The sequence below is a fragment of the Copidosoma floridanum genome, unplaced genomic scaffold (assembly GCF_036245765.1).
Source record: "Copidosoma floridanum isolate Cflo_tuat_1 unplaced genomic scaffold, Cflo_Japanese_pri ptg000006l, whole genome shotgun sequence".
NCBI classification, from domain to species: Eukaryota; Metazoa; Arthropoda; class Insecta; order Hymenoptera; family Encyrtidae; genus Copidosoma; species Copidosoma floridanum.
This window is the reverse complement of record NW_028321883.1, coordinates 25,786,702-25,805,581: the sequence shown is the minus strand read 5'-3', so window position 1 is coordinate 25,805,581 and position 18,880 is coordinate 25,786,702. Positions and strand designations below refer to the sequence as shown.

General features: G+C 40.6%; 1 pseudogene; it reads right to left on the bottom strand.

The window, feature by feature from the left end:
* Positions 1-10,672: 10,672 nt before the first annotated feature.
* LOC106647087 (putative cytochrome P450 6a13) lies at positions 10,673-12,413 on the bottom strand (annotated as a pseudogene).
* Between the last annotated feature and the right edge of the window lie 6,467 nt (positions 12,414-18,880).

Below are 18,880 nucleotides of genomic sequence, written 5' to 3'. Positions count from 1 at the left end.
GACATGGGGCAAATTCTGTCATCCACATCGTTACCGCAGTTCCACGTACAGTCAAGAAAATACTCATGCTGACCTCGCATCGAACATTGATTCGTGCTTCGTGACGGCTTTAATAATGAAAAGAGAGAGAGAAAGAGTAGCAACTCGGAGTGACCTTTTCCTCCTTTTTTTCTACAGCTGCACGTCATTTTACGTCCGTGATCTCTTACAGTGGCTTGAAATACGTTGCGTAGTCAGAGCGTCCCGAGCTTGGCTCGTGAATAAAATGGATTTCGCTCTCCTCTGGCGCATCTTTATTTCACACCCCATTCTATTATGTTCCTTCGGATTTTCTTCTTTATTCATTTTTTTCATTCCGACTGATGTCATTTCCGGAATACGCTATTAAATATTAGACGTGATGGAGGATTGAGGGATCGGACATGTGTATCAACATGGATAAAAATCGCGTGAAATAATCGAGTGCATCGAGGGTGAGGGGAAAAAAAATTTGTATACGCTTTTGCTACGGTAGAAATACATCTGCAAGCACTAAAATTTTCAACTAAATCCATATGCCAACGGATTCCACAAAACGTCTCTTTGGGACGATATTTTTGTTATTGACGTACACTCGACTGACATATTATAAATATAATACATGTTTCCTAAATCCTATTTTGTAATATGGAGCTGTACAACACGACAAAATAATTGGCACAACATACATTCTTCAAAAATAGGTTTTGGGGCACACAAATGAAATAGCATCGAGGGTACAATTAAATCTCTCGATAACCATCTCCTATCACTATCCATGCATTTACTGGAAACGACGTCCATCAAAAACATTATGGCATATATAAAATGTGGCATAAATCTGTAACTACTTGTTACCTTTATGGTACAAATCCATGTACAGGACGTTCGTGCGTACAAAACTCTTTTGCCTTAAAAAAAAAAAAAAAAAAAAAAAAAGAAAAATTGGTTATTGACCTTATCAGAGGGAAAGAGTGTCAGTCTAATCCCCACATGCCTCCCACGGAAAATCGCACAATGTCCCTTTCGGAGATACCGAAAAGAAAAGCGTGTCCAAGAAAAGGAGAGGGAATAAAAAGGAAAAAAATGTCCAATACCCCGGGAACAGAGCCAAAGAGATCGCAGACGTAGATGTGTATAAAAACGTATTCGAGGGGTCAGCAGGAGCGCAAAATCCGATTGACCGGCCGAGACGACGCGAGTCCATATTGGTGTACTCTTTCCCCGCCGTATATGTATCTCCGGCTCCGTTTGCTCCTTGAGCTCCCGACTCCTGATCCCCTTCTCGTGTCCCGTATGCCGGCCGAGGATTACCGGTTCCGGTCAATCGAATCGCCCGACATCTTTTCCCTCCACACTCACGTACACACAATAACACACCACTCCCCGGATCCCCTATTATTTGTCCCATACTTCTTCCCTTCTCTCTCCTCTCCCTCCCCCCGTTTTTCCACCCCCATTTCAGTTTGCAAAACCAACGAAAGGCCATCTAATCCGCGGCGCGGGATAAAATTGTAAATTTTTCCCGAGAGTAATGTACGGAAATTATCATCGAATTAGACCTTTTATGCCGCGGGGCGCTGATTCTGACGTCTTTACAGCGATTCCATCGCACGCGCGCGGACTTGAATTGAGCGATCCCTAGTCCCCCCCCCCTGCGCGTTAGAAACACCCGGCCAACCAACCAACCCCTTGAAGAGGGTGAGAGGGTCGGTGAGGGAGGAAGTGGCTTTTCTTAGTCGCGTCGAGCAAGGAAAAGACGAGGAGTAGCAGCAGTTGCAGTCGGTGGAAAAAAGGGGGTGGGGGGGTGGAGAGAGGGCGAGAAAAAGCCGGGAAAAGGAGGTTTGCTCAGGGATTTTATCCTCGAGGAGAAAGGAGAGTGCAGGGCTCCGAGTGTACGGGGAGTCCCGGGATTAGCGGGATAGTGATATCTCCCCGGCAGTGTAGTAGCTGGTGCTTCTTCTCTCTCCTTTTTCTCGGGGCAGGACAACCGAGTCCCGACATTATTCGCGAGTAGGAGAGAGAGACGGGGTGTGCCGAGGGGGAGAGAAGCGTGAAGGAGCGGAATGAACAAAAAAAAAAAAAGGAGAGCGTCGGAGGGGCGGGGAGGTTGGTGTAAGTGAGAAGGAGAGATAAAAGCTTAGAGAGCCGCTGCTGGTGTACGGAGGAGAGAGTAAACCGTTCTGCTCCGATGTGCTGCTGGCTGGCCATTGCTGTGCTCTACTGTATATGCTATATTGTACGCTATGGCTTGATGATTGTATGCAGAGTGGTTGAGAGCGCGATTTGGACAACTGCTGTTGAGGTAATTTTCTCGACTCCCGTGTTTATAGGACCACCCCCTGCCTTGGCAGTCCTATGCTCTTGCTAGCCTTGTTTTTGCTCGTCAGAGTCTCGTCTGAGCTTTATTTTACGTCGCTTTGATGAGAAAAATTTCTTGGTACATCGTATCGAAGTAGTGCGAATTTGAAGTAGGGATGCCGGTACCTCGCTAAAGTCGAGTGTATAACTTTGGTTGAAAATGAGTATCAAAATTATTACGTTAAAATTTCCAATACTTGAATGGTTATCAATGAACAATAATAAGAAAATGTATATAGCTTACACTCGTTACACAAGAAAACGATTGGAAACAAATTTAATTAGGAAGAGGCACGTATTGTAGACTTTCCCTCAATTTCGTATCGCTACATTTGAGTGCTTCAACTATATACTCACCTTAAACATTCACTTTTCGTTCCTGTCTTTTTTTTCAGATTTGATCGGTATGGATTGGTAATTAATCATATTTTAATCCGCAATAAATCTGGAAAAATACGTGATTTTCCACAATCAATGTGTTTGACTTATAAAAATAAAAATTTTCGTAACTTTTTACTCGGACATAGTAGCTCCAAAAAACTGCAGCCAAGGTATTTTCACGTAAAAATGAAAGTTTCATCTATATCTGAAAATTTCAGGTACCAACAATACTACCCATACATATTATGTGCTGACGGTGGTACAGTAGGTAGAGTATTTTGATCTCGTAGGCGAATGCAAAATTGGCTCAAAATGAATCTTTAATTTCTCCTACGTGTACACATAAAGTGTAATTGGACAAGTCGAAACGCTCTTTGCAATGACAAAACTTATAAACAAAATACGTGGTTCAAGAAAAGTCTTTTTTTTTTTTTTTTTTTTTTTCCATTATTTAAATCGAGAAATTTAACCATGTGATATTTATATACTCCTCGAGAGTCCACACAGCAGCGAGTAACGAGGGAACGAGGGAAAATTTTCATTTAAAAAACCAAATTAACCACTGCCCCTCGCGTGCCCGGGCAGCTTCCGCCGGCGCTCCCAAGAACTCATTTATATGTAATCACGGCCAAAGTTTAAGCGCGTATCTTGCATTTAAAAAAGTAAGCCCACCCCTCGTTTTCCTTCCGCCTCTTTCACTCGTTCTCTCTCTCTCTCTTGAAAATCGGCTTACTCGAGCTCCCTTCATTCCCTCCCACCCCTCTCTCTCCCTCAATTTTTGCAAAACACCTCGTCCTCGCTGAAATAATATTACTCCGTTACAATTAGCGTCGACCTTCTCTAATTAAAACCGAAAGAGCCTCGACAGCCTCTCGTCGACTCACCAGATGTAGCCATAGCTGGTGCCAAGTGCGATACCTCCCACCCCCTCCGTACACTAGCCACCCCTCGGTATTAGGTCACAAATGGCTATACTCGTGTATACGCACTCGTGCACGCGTGTACAATACGAGAGCAGGCCTCTTCTGTTCCAGAAAGGAGGAAAAGCCTCTCTCGCCGGGAGAATAAATTGATTTCGCCGAGTCAAGCCGGGCCGCTCAGCGTGATATCAAGACCTAAGCCTCGGTTATCTTTATTTAAGCCTCACGAGAGCCTACACCCCCTCCCCCCCGTTTGGCTTTTCTCACCCACCCTCGGGCTTCTCTCCTCCTTGGACTCGTTGCATTACATTTGCAAGATTTTTCTTTCTTTACGACCTAACATTCCTCCCTCCCCCCCCCCAGTGCTCGCGTTCCTCCTTCGTCATTTTTTTCTCTTAGCTCGGGCCTCGCTCCCGCGTGTATTACGCTGTACGTGTGCGTGTTTCTTCCTTTGGCCTTTTTTTTTATTATTATTATTATCATTTCATATTATGTTTTGTGGGAGGGGGGGTCTCGCGTGGAGTGGTCCTCGGAGACAACGAATAATAATTGAAACTGAAATTCATGAGGTGCTTCCGGACCTTCATTACCGCATACCCTAGTGTTTTGCCTCTCGGCCTTGGATATAATTGTAGATAATACATACGTAAGATGTTGCGAGATATGGGTGTAAAAATGTTGTTGGGATGAAAATTTTTTTACAAATTTTACTGTGGTGCCTCCACGTGAAATATGACGTTGACAAATGTTATCGAGTGTATCAATAAAGTGCGACCAATGGTTACTGTGTAACAATATATATATATATATATATATATATACACGAGGGTACGAACAATACATCCACCGTCATGGTTCCTCGTTTTCGTCGGCTCGAGCAAAGTTTGCGGGCTTATACATATACACACGGGAAGGAAAAGCCTGGATTTGATGACTCTTGGAAATCCATCGGAGATATTCGGCTCCCCGTACATGCGCCGAGGGGGAGATTCGTAATTATTTCTTCGATGGCCTGTAAATAATGACCGAGTGCTCGAGCTCGACAATATTGGCTTCATCCCGTCTCAGCGTCTCTTACCTCGGAAAATCGATGTACGTTAAAAAAAAGAAACTTTTGTTTTGTTGCTCATGCTTTCGTCATAACTTTGTATACACAGTCCAATATCAGCTAATGGTACATCGATACCGAAGAGCTACTCGGAGCTTCATGCAAAACGAGTGTACCCATACTCGTGGACGAGGGTGTATACTTTACATATACGTTGTATGACGTTACTCTCACCAAGTGTAAATCCCATAGTTGTAGCTTCTCTCCCCCGTGGTACATATATCACACTCTGGTCTTGGTGGTCGTTGACGACACACGGCCCAAACGGTGCTCTAATTAATTACATCCCTCGTTACATACTTGCCACCTCGTTAATTCGTCTTGCCCTTTCCCCTGTCTACAGTTCAATTTTATTTCTGTGTTAAAAGTGTCCCAACATTTATTTTCATATCGAATACAACAAGGATTTGTACAATTACGCGTCACCGGAAAAAAAAAAAAAAACCAAAGTCACACAACTCCCGAATTTGTTCGATGTATGACGTACCGACGTTATATCGCAACGAGATTTATATCACGCCAGCGGCGTAAATCCCACGCACTTTCCCGTTGCAGTACATCCCTGGAAAAAAAAAAAAAAAAAAAAAAAAACCCGAGCGCGTGTGTTTATAATCGTTGCAGTGACAGATGCAAAAGCCGTCGTTGTGGTGCAGCGAAAAGCTCACCCCGTCAACACGTACATACGAACCTCGTGTCGAGCACGGGCGTTCGCGATCAGCGAACATCATTGGCAATGACACTGTGGCCATTAATTCTCCCGAAAGCTCTCTCTCTCTCTCTTTTTCATCCCGTTATTTTCTTCCTTTTTTTTTTTTTTTTTTTTTTTTCGTCATTAAAAACAGAGAAGTCATTGCCGTAGGGAATGGCACGTGTATACGAATGTAATGAAACGTGAGTTGGCACGTTGAAATAAATGCGGCCAAGACGCCGCGAACGATGAAGAAGACGGACGACGCGCGGAGGGAAGACGAGATGATATTGTGACGACGGAGGAAGAAGAACTGTCATTCCTTACGAGTGTCAACTGCAGTGTCCGGCGCGCGTGGTGTAGTATAGTGGTTGTATATATATGTCTGGGTGGCCTCTGGAATCCAGGAAGATGAAAGGAGAGAAGAGAGCGAGGGAGCACGCGCGTATACGTGTGTGGCTCCCAGCGTGACAGTCCCGGGGGACTCGTGGATGTGAGTGGTGGCGAAGGGAGCGGCTTCATCAACGGATATTAAAGGATTTGCATGAAGTATCGTCCTCGAGCAAAGGAGAGCCTCGACTGTTATTGCCCATATCCCCGATGGGTGGGCACACGTGTGTTTACTTATGTATACCATACATGGATGTCTGTACCGTATAGATCCTTTCGATGTTATTGACGATGTTGATTAAATCCATCGCCCAGTTGATGTATACAATGATGCTCCATTGTACGTTTTGTCAGGTGGATTGATTGGCCGTGCCGAGGGACCAGCACTGCTGGCTGAATGATAATTTGGTTGACTGAATTAGGTGATTACGGAATCTTTTTTTTTTTTTTTTTTGTTGCCTTATATATTTTTTGGTTGGGGCGAAAAGTGTTATGTTTAATAGAACACAATTACAATTAAAAAGACGCACGTTAAGCTGATGATTGAATTAACGTAGATAAAGTCACACATTGGATATGTTTAAATGGCGTATTTATTTATATATCTTGTAAAAGCCCTGATCGTGGGCGTACATTTTAATGAAACTTATGAAAATTCATTCACGTTATCTTTTACGTGTGAAAAAAAATTAAAGAAATAATTGATATTGAACTTGAAGAAATTTAAATATTTAAAATATGGTGAGACGTTGCAATAATTGGTGTCGCAACATTCGATTACAGTGTAAATTTCATTGTTCCTCGGATTTTTTATAATACTCAAGTTTTCCTTGCAAATGTTTTTAACCGTACATGATCTCGAGATTGTTTCCACGGTTTTGTTTTCTATAAATAACAAATAGACATGTACTTTAAAATCATTGTTATTGGTACAACAAAGCCAGAGGATTTTTCATGATTAAACTTACTTGTTATTAATTTTACTGACATGCAACGCCATTCCATTGTATTGTTTAGAATATTGTCGTCACATTCTTTTGGGAATAGCACTCGAGTTTGCTTCGCACATTCTACGTCACCATCGCATTGGTAACATTTTAATGCAAGAACTGTAAGTAAAAAAAAGTACGAATATGTAAATATTTTGAAACGAGTAACAACCTTAATTTACTTTAAATCAATAAAATTTTACCTGCGTTTATGGAATAGAAAATAAGTAGAATAATTGTAATCGTGTTCCACAGCACCAACATATTGGGTTTATCAAGTTACTTCTTCGACGTTTGATTCCGAAATGAATACAATATCCACTTAGTCGTATTTATACATTAGACGTACTTGTAATGATAGTAAAACTCAATGTACTACTCAATTTATTTTTAATATCATAATCGGACAATGATTTCTCATTCCAAGAAAATACCACGATATCATAATCTTCCAAATAAAAGTGAAGTTTCTAAAAGCAGTGAAAGTCTCAGTTAAGTAGTTGATTCATCAGATGTTCGTACGCAAGTTTTGAATGACTGTTACATTCCGGTTTACAATAATAAACATTTTTTTTTTGTCTCTTCAACAGTCCTACTTTTTAGAAATTATTCCAAGGCGTTTTTTCCACGTCAAAACATAAAGATTTTTTTTCATCAGCTTTCTAAAACTGTTTTTTTTGGCCTGTCATTCGACAACTTCCCTCTTTTTTCCAAATTACTATCCCCGATTAGTGACATGTCTCTAGCTAACGTTTTTTTTTCTTTATTTATCACCCACAGATAATTGTTATAACGCTAATGAGTCTTTGTACACGAATCCCACAGTCTTATGACCAATGTTTATATTAAGCTAAGATGTTTACAAATACTTCGATGTAAATTGTATGTAGAAATAATTACAACTGTGACAAAAAACCTGGTAACTCGCAAAGCACTACTCTCATTATTTTCGCTATTCCAATCATTGAATTTCAATGCCCGTCTAAAATATCACAGATTACATTATTTTAAATTAAGTAAAGTTATTGTCAGGGTCATGTCAATTGTATTAACACTTGATAAACTAACACATAATCGTTTTTTAAATGATTACAAGTAATCACTCAATTGCCACGCACCATTCATCCCGAAAAATTCGATAACGCGACGAGTGCAGCAAAACTCGTACTATTGAGTTGTCTCATTCACCGAAACTATTATCATTAGCCATACGTAGGAACATTACGCTTTCGCTGTCAATAGTATAAATTAGCACTAAGCTCATATTTTCTCTCTGGGCCCATAGATACTGGAAAAATCCCAATATGCGCGCCTGCAGGTAAGGTTTGGGAGCTTCTGGAAAAAAAAAATTTCACACATGCATCCAGTCACGTAGACCACTTTTTTTTGTGCAAATATTGTTCTAAATAATTCATTGATGCGAAAAACCAGTCAAATAGTACCCTTCCAACTTTTTTTATTTTTTTTTAGCACACATTTGTCTGTTTATCGGATACAACCATATATCCAAGTAGCCTCCAGGGACTACCGTACGTGATAGGCCAAGTCGTTGAAGTCAAGTCATCGCTTATAAACAACAGCCATGAAAACCTTGTATCCTCCTGGTCGCCTGGCCGCTAAGTCTCTCGCGGTAGCATCTCAAAGTGGCCATTATTGGTTTGGTTGTATACGACTACGGTATAGTTTATGTGGTGGCGTTAAAGTTTGATAGCACATAAGATAAACTCGTCATTCTTGTACTCCACGCAATTGACCAAGTGTATCGAGCAAAGAAAACCGGGGACTGTGTACCAGAGGGGCGTTGTTAACTCTGAGCTATACGACAATGACGAAAATTCAAGAGCCGAAGACTCGTGAAAAACGACCACATAAATCAGAGCCCAAAGAGTCGAAAATTAAATTCCACCCCTCCATCGTCCATTAGCTGGGGGGAAAAAAAAAATTCATCTCAAAATTAACGCAAGCCCCGAAAAGGGTTGAAGCTCCTCGCGCCTGCTCTCAAACGCGTGGCCTTTATTAGCGACCTTGATAATAAAGTCTGATTATATATCCGCGCCGAAGGTGGCGCCCGCGCGTAAAAAGGACTCGCCCTGGGAGGGGGGGTGCCGACAACTTGTTTACGAGTCCGCGCAATATGACGCCGACGCCCCCGAAAGGCAGGAGAGCTCCTCGGCTGACGGAGGAGACGTTTTTTAACGGATTTTAATAAGGGCGAATATAACTTAGGAAACGATCCGGCGGATGAATGACATTAAATTACAATGGTGGTAACGGCAAGCAAGGGGTGCCTTGGCCTTGATAAAAACCTCGAGCCCTTGGTACGGGCGTGCTATATATACACGCGTGCGATGGTTAAGGGAAGGGAGCGTAAGCCGCAGCTGTGGCTCGGGCTGGGGGTGCAAGGCGGCCGAGGGTGAGGAATTCTTGGGCTGTTCTCCGTGTGTATGTACCCGTTGCACAGGCGTCTCTCTTTTCGCGCTCGGGCGAATTCGCACGTGTATATACATACATCTATATTATACGTGAGGGAGAGCAGGGAAAGCGAGAAGTTTATTGCGCGGCAATTTGCTTATTAACTCGCAGTTAGTTTCTCGGCTGTGCGTCGATTAATTAATCGCCGCCCGGCGTTCGCCAGATGCGAGACACGCCTATAGCTCTGTTGACTCGGTGTTGGTATAATAATGTCGTATGTGTAGATATATAGACTCTCAACGCTCCCCTCTGTTCTGATGCTTACTTTTACTTATTCGTCCCTTTTTCCTGAATTTGCACTCTCTCTGGGATGTGTATAAATAATACTGGCGCGTATATATGTGTTGGTTACGGGTGAGTGTCTTTTTCAAGATACGTGAAAATTTCATGTGGAACACAAATTGCAACTCATTGATTAACGACTCGAAATGGATAAAGCTATTTTTTTCCGAGTGTGATTCGTCATTAATGACTAACGTACGATACGTCCGAATTTTAAAATCACGTACAGTTATAATAGATTAAATATATCTACGTTACTTTTCCAAAATTAGTCATGAAAAATCGTACTAGGAAAAATTATGCTTGGATTTTTATTTAGTTTTTACCTGAAGACTTTTCAAATTTTTTTTTATTTTAAAAATTTAATTTTTCTTACGAAAGGCACATTACCCGTTACTTATTTATTCGGGGGGTTGAGTCTGAAGAAATTCACTGAGATTGGATTATTCAGTGGAATGTTGAACAAACTTCTATCGAAAGTAATTTCAAAAATTTTGTACGAATGAATTAAAAAATTACACAAACATCTCAACGTGTAAAGTTACAGCAGAATGATATTTTTTTTTCTGATCTTCATATTATAAGTGCCAGGAATATTTTATACATTGAATAAAATCCATCTGGATGCAATCCGTAATGTTTAAGCATGAGCTTGAAGATATCTGAAAGATTTTAACTCAATCGGGTGGATATTGCTAGAGTTACAAATTTGATAATTTAAAATTTTGTCACTGAAAAAATAATAATTTTAGCACTGATTACACTTTTTGCACTGGTGAAACTACGCTACTTACTTCCGGAGCAATCGTACCTAGAAATTATTTCCATTTGTTTGATTAATTTTTACTTAAGTTGGGTAACAACAATATTTTTCTGAGTAAACGAGTAAAATTTATATTGTCGAGCAACGGACAAATGCAGATAAACAACTGTTTCGTCACAAATTAAAAATCTTTTTAACATCACATTGCATTTTGTCTGTCAATACAATTTCAAGTTGTTTGCCGCCAACATTTTTTTGCGGATAAAAATAATGTATTCGTTAAAGAGTACAAAACAATGTTTATAATTTTGAAATTTTTAAATGAATCCCATTAATTGGCGCAATAAGCTTCACTCGTGGAGCTACCACATAAGGATTGCATGTCTTGTCGCACACTTCAAGTTTACATTTGTTTACGACCGCTATCACTCCCGTTTTGGTTTGATAATTTCCAAAGCGCAACCCTTAAAAAATGCAATTAAAGCAATTTAATAAAAAATGTAGTTAAATTTATCGGCGTTAAATTAAATTAATAGAAATACCAATGCAATTGTGCGGTCCATCGCCAAACGGCAAGTAATTCATGGGATGTCTCATTTTTTCGTTTTCTTCGTTGAATCGCTCGGGATCGAATTTTTCGGGATTAGGGAAAATGTCTGGATCGTGATGTATTGCCCAAACGGGAATAAAAATTTTTGTATCCTTTGGTATTGTTACTTTGGTCCCAGAAAACGTATACCCACTGGATGTTACCCTTGGCAAGAAACTTACAGGTGGATATTTCCGTAGCATCTCTAAAAATCGCATTAAATTATAACATGTTTATCGATAAAAATATTTGTCAAAACGAACTCAGTACTAATAAACTCCTACCTTTGACCACTTTATCGAGATAAGGTATTCTTTTGATAGAATCATACGTTAACTTTCCATCATTTTCCTCCAATTGAGCTTTAATATCTTGTCGAAGTTTTTCTTGAATTTCTTGATTGAGAGCTATCTCGTAAAAAACATGGCTTCTTGTGGTGGATGACGTTTCAAAACCAGCAACAAAAAAAATTAGAGCTTGCCCAGTTAGGAATCTGTCATTAAAGTCTGAATTATCGAGAAAACATAAAGATCGGTAATAAAGTAACAAAAGAATGTACACACTGCTCTAAACAAAAACTACCCAGATTTACCAATATCGCCCAATTGGTCCGGCTGCTCTTGCAAGTCCATCAACAGATCGACGAAATCATTTCTTCTTACTTTGTGTTTCTTTCTATACGTGATCGTGTCTTTCATGCATTCGACAAAGAAATTCGTTGAAGTGCTGAACTTTTACGGTCCCAGCATATCGTACAAAGCAGGTACATAATCTCGTAACCAGCGACGAAAAGTATTATGAAAACTAGATTCGAGTATATGCTTTCCGCACCTATAAAATTCGCTATTCTCGTCAGCAATCGACTTTGTGTCCAATCCAAAAACACACTCTCCAATAACTTGCGTGGTAATTTTGGCACACGGCTCCCGGTACTCTATGATTTCAGAATTTTCCGCAAATTTCTCGATGTACCTTTCAAAGTTATCGGCGCAATCCACCATCAAGTAAAACATTTATTTGAGCTTTTCACCAGTAAAAACAGGTGAAAGCTTGTTCCTCAGTGGTCGCCACTTCTTATACTCTAGTGCAACGAGATTATGATCGAGTACATCTTTTTTTGAGATGTAAATTCCACGATCACAGAAAACGTGAAAGTCCTTAATCAGCACGTCCTTGATTATGTCTGCATCCCGCAAAATCAGTGCAGGACTCCAATTCAAGCCCAAGTACCGATTATGGGCTCATTTTTATATTCGTTGTAGAATCGTGTGGTCAGCAAGGCCATGTGTGTTTTTCCAAAAAAGACATCCTTGAGGTTGCCGAAAAATGGGATGGTTTTGGTCCTGCAACGTTACGCTGCTTCCAAAAATCAAAGTGTAAAGTTAGATAGTAGTACAAAGCTATTACTACGACAGTAAGTCCGACTAGGGCCTCGAGAAGTCCGCACTCCATCGTACCAAACTGTAAAACTAAGGGAAGGAAGTAAACTGATCAAGCCGAACATGTTGATTGTTTAAAAAAGTGTGTACTTTTACTCGTCGCTAAGCCTAAAGATTAGATTTAAAAAAGTATCCAAAACAACGATGTCTGTCTGAAGGTTATCAGCTCATGAGATAACGTTATTTATGACATTCAAATTTTTTTTCTTTTTACCGTTTTGATTTAAAATTGTGTACGTATTTTGATGACACCATTTAACTTACAGACTCTGAACAAAAACTGCGAGAAACCAAACAGTCGGAGGAGTGTCTATAAATTACTTGTACTTGATTAATTGATTATAATTTGAGCATTGGTGAGTTAAGCGTGACTTTGTGATAAGCGCACGAAAACTGTCATACTTGGTACTGTGAGGCGCTGGAGAGTCACAATATAACAAAGAAGTCGATGATCGGATAATGTTATACAGTAACATTATATCACTTCTGCTTTAGTAATTATGATCAAAAAAATATTTAATTTTCTACTTTTATTATCATTCAATGGCTTTTAGTCTCGATGTACTGTTTACAAAAAATAGAGTTGTTGATAATTATGATTCAGGAATTTTGTAAACAAACAAAAAAAGTAGGGAAATTTAATCGCATCGTTTATGCCACAATTGGAGGTCATTGTGGGGATTACTGGGATCTTCAAATTGCCGAAAACCACCATCATACGTTCGGTACAGTGGGTAAAGGAGAAAGGCCAAAGCTCGCGGTCACACGGGGTCGGCCAATATGCCTCTACTTAGGATTTTACGAAGCTTTTTGCCCTCCCCAATATTATCATCTCCCTCCCGTGGCCGCACCCTCGGAAATTCAATTGTCTAATTATCTGGCCCTTCAGAGAAGCCAACGAAGCTAATTGTGGCTTTCGGCGTAATTTCAACTGCCCGTTGTATACGTTCTGTCCAATCATATCCGCGCTTTTTCATTACTACAACGTTCAACCCAAGACTCCAATGCTCGTACGCGTATGTACGCACAAATATACCAAATCACCGTCACATCGCCATACGGAAACGCATAAACTGTCGCGGAAAAATTTCATCTCGATACAGCGCGTGAAAAAAGTTTTACGAACAAGCACATCGAGCAAAAGAAAACTCCGAGGCAGGGAACAAATATATATATAGACGCGCCGGTGGGGAAAAATATTCATAAGAAACAGCGAGGGTGAGTCCAAGCGATATGTGCTCGACTCGTCTTTATCGAGTTTCACGTATCCTTCCAATGGGGGGGGCCGCAAAGCCCCTCGATTTTTCGCGCATACGAGCGCGAGATTTCGCCAATTTCTCAAAACACATCGATAGCCTCCCCTACCCCCCCCCCTTTTTTTATACACAAACTCCGAGGACATAAAACGCCAGGGAGTAGTCCTATACGCGAATCCGATGTGTGTATACGACAACTGGAGGGAGGCCTCGAGAGAAGTGCGCAAAGGAAGGAAAAAAAAAAAGAAAAAAAAAAGGGATATCGCATTGACCCCCCCCCCCCCCCGAGAGACGTGCGAGATACTCGCGCGAGTCTGTAGAATCAATAAAGATTTCCCGTTGCACAAGAGCGTAGCAAACATCAGCTGTTATACATAATATTCCTCCACGCTTCGTGACGCTCATGTTTTCTTTATTCGATTTATTTTATGACTTATCTTTTTTTTTTTAATAAAATTTTAAAAACTCGGATCATCGAGAATCGAAAAGACGCGAATTATTGTTCGCGGAGTACACGACAAAGCAAATGGGAATCCGGAGAGGCACGAGTAAGGGAAAAAGGGAGGGTGGGCCGGGTCGGGTCCATCGTCGTCGCGTACACCTACTCCGTCCGGGCAAATCCCCCGGGCAGCGAAGGACGAGCAGGGCATTAGTCAACGGGACGCGAAGTGGACTCTGGCTTTCTGTCTTCGATGCTCTACTTTGCGCTCGGAGAACGTGACGTGCCGACGGGAAGCCAGTACGTGTGTACACCCCCAAAGTCATCCCTCTCTTTGGGGGCAACGAGGGATCTTTGGACAATATTAAACCGCATTCGTCTTCCCCCCGACAACGACGACTTGACGACTCTCCCTCCTCCCGTTGTCTTTCTTTTTCTTGCGCGTGTGTGATGGCTAGTTACGAGTGCGAATGTGAAAAATCGAGACTGCGAGGGGGTGTGTGTGTGCCCTGGGTGGCTCGTCTTTCTTCTTCCCCCCGCTGACTCGATGACGGGGATAACGAGATGACTTTAAATGAAACGATACAGGAGCGTCACAAAAACAGATTGTGGATGAGGAAAAAAAAAAAAAGAGGAAAGGCACTCATCAGATGCGAAAAAAGAACGACGGTGGAGAGAGGGGTAGGTTACGGTGGGGGTGTGTCCGGGACAAGGAACGGGCGGGCTGCTGAGCTCGCAGCTGCTCTCCAGCGCTCGCGCGTAGACTGATATCGTTCGACGCCGCCTTGCAGGCTCTCCGTTATTTGATTACGAGCCATTCGCACACATAGACGCACGAGGATGGATGTGTGGGGCTCGCGAGTACTACTATGCACAGGAGCTTGCAGCGGTATTTTTTTTTTTTTATTTTTTATACAAGCAACTTACAGGTTCGATGGTTGGATACAGAGAAGAATGTATGCTCGGGTAATATCGAGTGGTTACTCCGCGTCACTTGGGAGTATTATTTGTGTGTACACTGCATTGTTATCGTCGTACTACGTGGTTATTGGAAAAGGTCGCGAAATGTTCATGATCTTTGAGAGGGAAGGGCTAATATTTTCACTAGTAAAAATGAGGTATGATTGTTTTTGTTTCAATGGTCTTAAGGTCCCATAGATAAGGTACAAAATGAGCCCTGTAATATTTTTTTCTCCGTTTAAACACAGACGAGTACGTGTATTAATTTTATTGAAACAGTAAAGTAAAATGCATTGCTCCTGACATACCCTTCGGAATAATATACAGCTACACCAAAATAATCCAAGGAGCGTATACGTATGATAAAAAAAATCAAACCAGCACGAATCGCCATCGGCAACAACGCAGAGCTCATGTGCCATTAATTGCCCCGTTGGTTCTCGAATCTCGGCTCCTCGAAAACTTCTGCTCGCCATACGTAGGTGCACACCAGCTATTAAGTACACAACGACTACCATACACAACAACTATCCATCCTTCAGGATATTATATAAATGGAGCTGTGTAAGCACATGCCCCAAAGGAGCGCCGACTCGTTCCTCGGGAGCTTGGGCAGGTATATATGGGTACAGCGTATATAAGCGCGAGAGCCAACTCTCGCTCGCGAACGAGGTGGTGCGGGGAGGGGCTAACAGATGAGGCATTAGGTACCCGTAATGGGCCGCCCCAGTTTTCCCCAGCGAATATTTCTACAAATCATTACTTTTAATTTGTCCGAGCGCGTCCCTTTTGTATCAAGACAAATCGCTGGGGCTCACTGGGCTCCAGTGCCGCGCAGCCGAGGAGGAGACTCCCCGGAATCGTTCTGCTTCACCACACATGCTTCTTAAGGTTGTTTTTTTAAATTATTTTTTACAAGGACCTTTTACTCAGAAAAAATACAATAAGCCATTCGCGGAACAACTTCCTCTAATTTAACTACACATTTTGTAAAAAAATGTACAGTAGCAATGTGCATCATCCCGTCCGTATATACTAGCTTATTATACATACAGAAAACGGAAAAAAAAGCACCGGAAATGGAAAAGTGAAATAATAAAAAATAAGGGAGCAAAGAAAGGAGCTTCAGTAGCAGTGGTAGTATGGAGAGAAAGAGTCGTTACAAGGTAGCCGAGCGCTTATATATATATACGAGGGAGATAAATGCACGGGCGTCTCTCTTGGCCCCGTCCGATCGCACACAGCTGCACACGTGTGGAACCAGGACTCATCCTCGCGCCACGGGACGTCGGTTGCACGGCGGTGGGTCGACACTCGCTCGCGCTACTGCAATATTGTGATGATGATGATGATGATGATTATTATTATTATAATACCTTGTGGACCCGAGGCACCGGCAATTTTTCATGACGCGAGGAGAAAGTGTATATTATAACTGGCATACCGGGATATTTATACTATTCATTAGTCGGGGTTCGGTTGGTTCGCACGTTGTTGCCCGGCCGACCGGACGGCTACCGCGGAAACGTGACACCTTCACGTTGCCGGTAGAGACGAATATGTACTTACTATACACACTTGCCTCTGCGGAGATGAGAACGAAGGAGAGCAGATTGAGCTATTTGTCAAGCGGACCGGAGAGTTAGCTTTCGAGATCAATGCGAGATATTGATAAATAATTCGAGATGTGGGTTCTTGTTTTGAATAGACTTCTTGGAACATTATTATTTTCAGGGTTGGGCGAGCGATTGCCCAACCGATGTGTCAGTGGGGCAGGTTTGTCTTTGTTATCATTGAAAGAATATACTTTTTTCAAACATCATTTTTTTATTTCAACTTTGTAAACACTCTCCGGGTACATAAGCATCACCTTAAAAGGGTAGGGTTGAAAGGTACGGGTTAAAACTTTTACAAGAGTAAGGTTTCATTTTTAGTGGTATTGCGAGCTGTAGCCAACGTCTTTATTGTCAGTTCATCAAGTTACAAAGTTCTGAGTATCGTCGCAACACTTTACTTATTCAAAAACATCGAATAATACTTTCTCTTGATTTTGGTCTTAAAAATATTTTAAAAATAATTCATAAATATTGTCCATCTAAAGTCTTTGAGATGACGTTTGTATTTCGTCATGTTCTAAAATATCCTAGTGAGAGGTGATCCCATCGCTGGTTTGCCTTAAACTGTATAAGTGACTTACTGCACTTGTTGACTTTTTTCAACGGCTTGTTGCAAAAATCGGTGTCACAGCATTTGGCTACGAATATATGGCCCTTAGAAGGTCTGGTGATATGTTCGAGATAATTGCACGTGACTTCAGTTGAGCACGATCTTATGGTTACTTCCTCGGTTTTCTCTCATGAAATGAATAAATAAGCAAATACCATCTTCAATGTGTAACAATGTTTAATTTTTTGTACGTGATTACCTTACCTGTTTTTGATACCGTTGCCACTGTCATGCAACGCCATTTTTTTGAGTTTTTTTGTACCTCGGTCTCGAGGTCACACACTTTAGAGGGCAGCAGATCTTGATCCCGCGAGCAATCCGATTTATCGTAACAGTAGTGACACCGCAATCCTTAAAACGTAAAGATTAGTTTACTGTATAATGTACTTAATGCACAACTAAGAAATTTTTCGTGAAAATGGAAAAAATTTTACCTTCATTAATGGAGAACGAAAAAAGTAGAATAAAAGCTATGATGCACCAATGGCAGAACATTTTTTAGTAAGCAAGTGTCACTTTCACGATGTTTAACTGAGGAGAAAATAATAGAGCTGTCGACTAACTTCTTTTACATGTGATACTTTTGTAACATCGTAATACTACTATATAAATTAAAATTCGTTGATAACTATTATAAAATACATTTAAAGTACTCATAGAAAATTATTAAACTATAATTATACCGCACGTTATTTAAAATATGCAGAGTTGTGTGTACGGAGAATCATCAATACACGTGTTGCAAGAACATTTCGTGTCTTCGTCCGAACAAGCAGTGAATGTCCATAAACACGTACGTTTATTCTTCCCAAACATCTGACACACCTTCGAGTGATTAAAATAATCTAAAAGTGTTTTTTACGTAAGACACGTGGTTTTCTTTAATCTTCACTTTTTAGTTTGTTCTAGTCATAATAATTACGATAACGTGACATGTGTCGAAAATTATTGGTATTTGCCTAGCGCAAACTTTTGATGATAAATAATCGACTTGAAAAAAAAAGAAAAAAAACTGTACCTTAATTAAAATTTTTTCTGTTTTGCATTTGAAAGAAATGAAGAAAATAAACTTTGTGGAACGAAAGAAATATTTTTACGTCATGTGATATTTGTCTTTTCTTTGAATATCAATTAAAAGTAAAGGATGTATTGTAGGACTAACTAGATTAGTTAGATCAATGTTAATGCAAAAATTTTTCACGAAACACAGGTATCTGGTTCACGTCAATGTAGAACCATGCAATCACCTGTATCTCTATTTTTGGTTGATTTCTACACCTAGAAACTTTATTTGACATCTCGACGTATGTTATAAACGTTAAATATGGTTTTATAATCTTGATATACTTGTTTGGCTTCATCATGCACGGTCATTATTAAATATTAAAGTGAATATTACCAGAGGAAAAAAGACTTTTTACTCAGATTTCCTCATTCCAATAAGTAAACTAACAATTGAGGATACAACCAATTTGTGTTTTAAAGATCGTAATTTATATCCTCCATGACAAAATTTTTCACCTTAAGGCTATTTTTTTTTTTTCATCTTTTTTATTTCTCCTTTTTACCATACTTTTTTCAAACTCGTTATCAATGTAC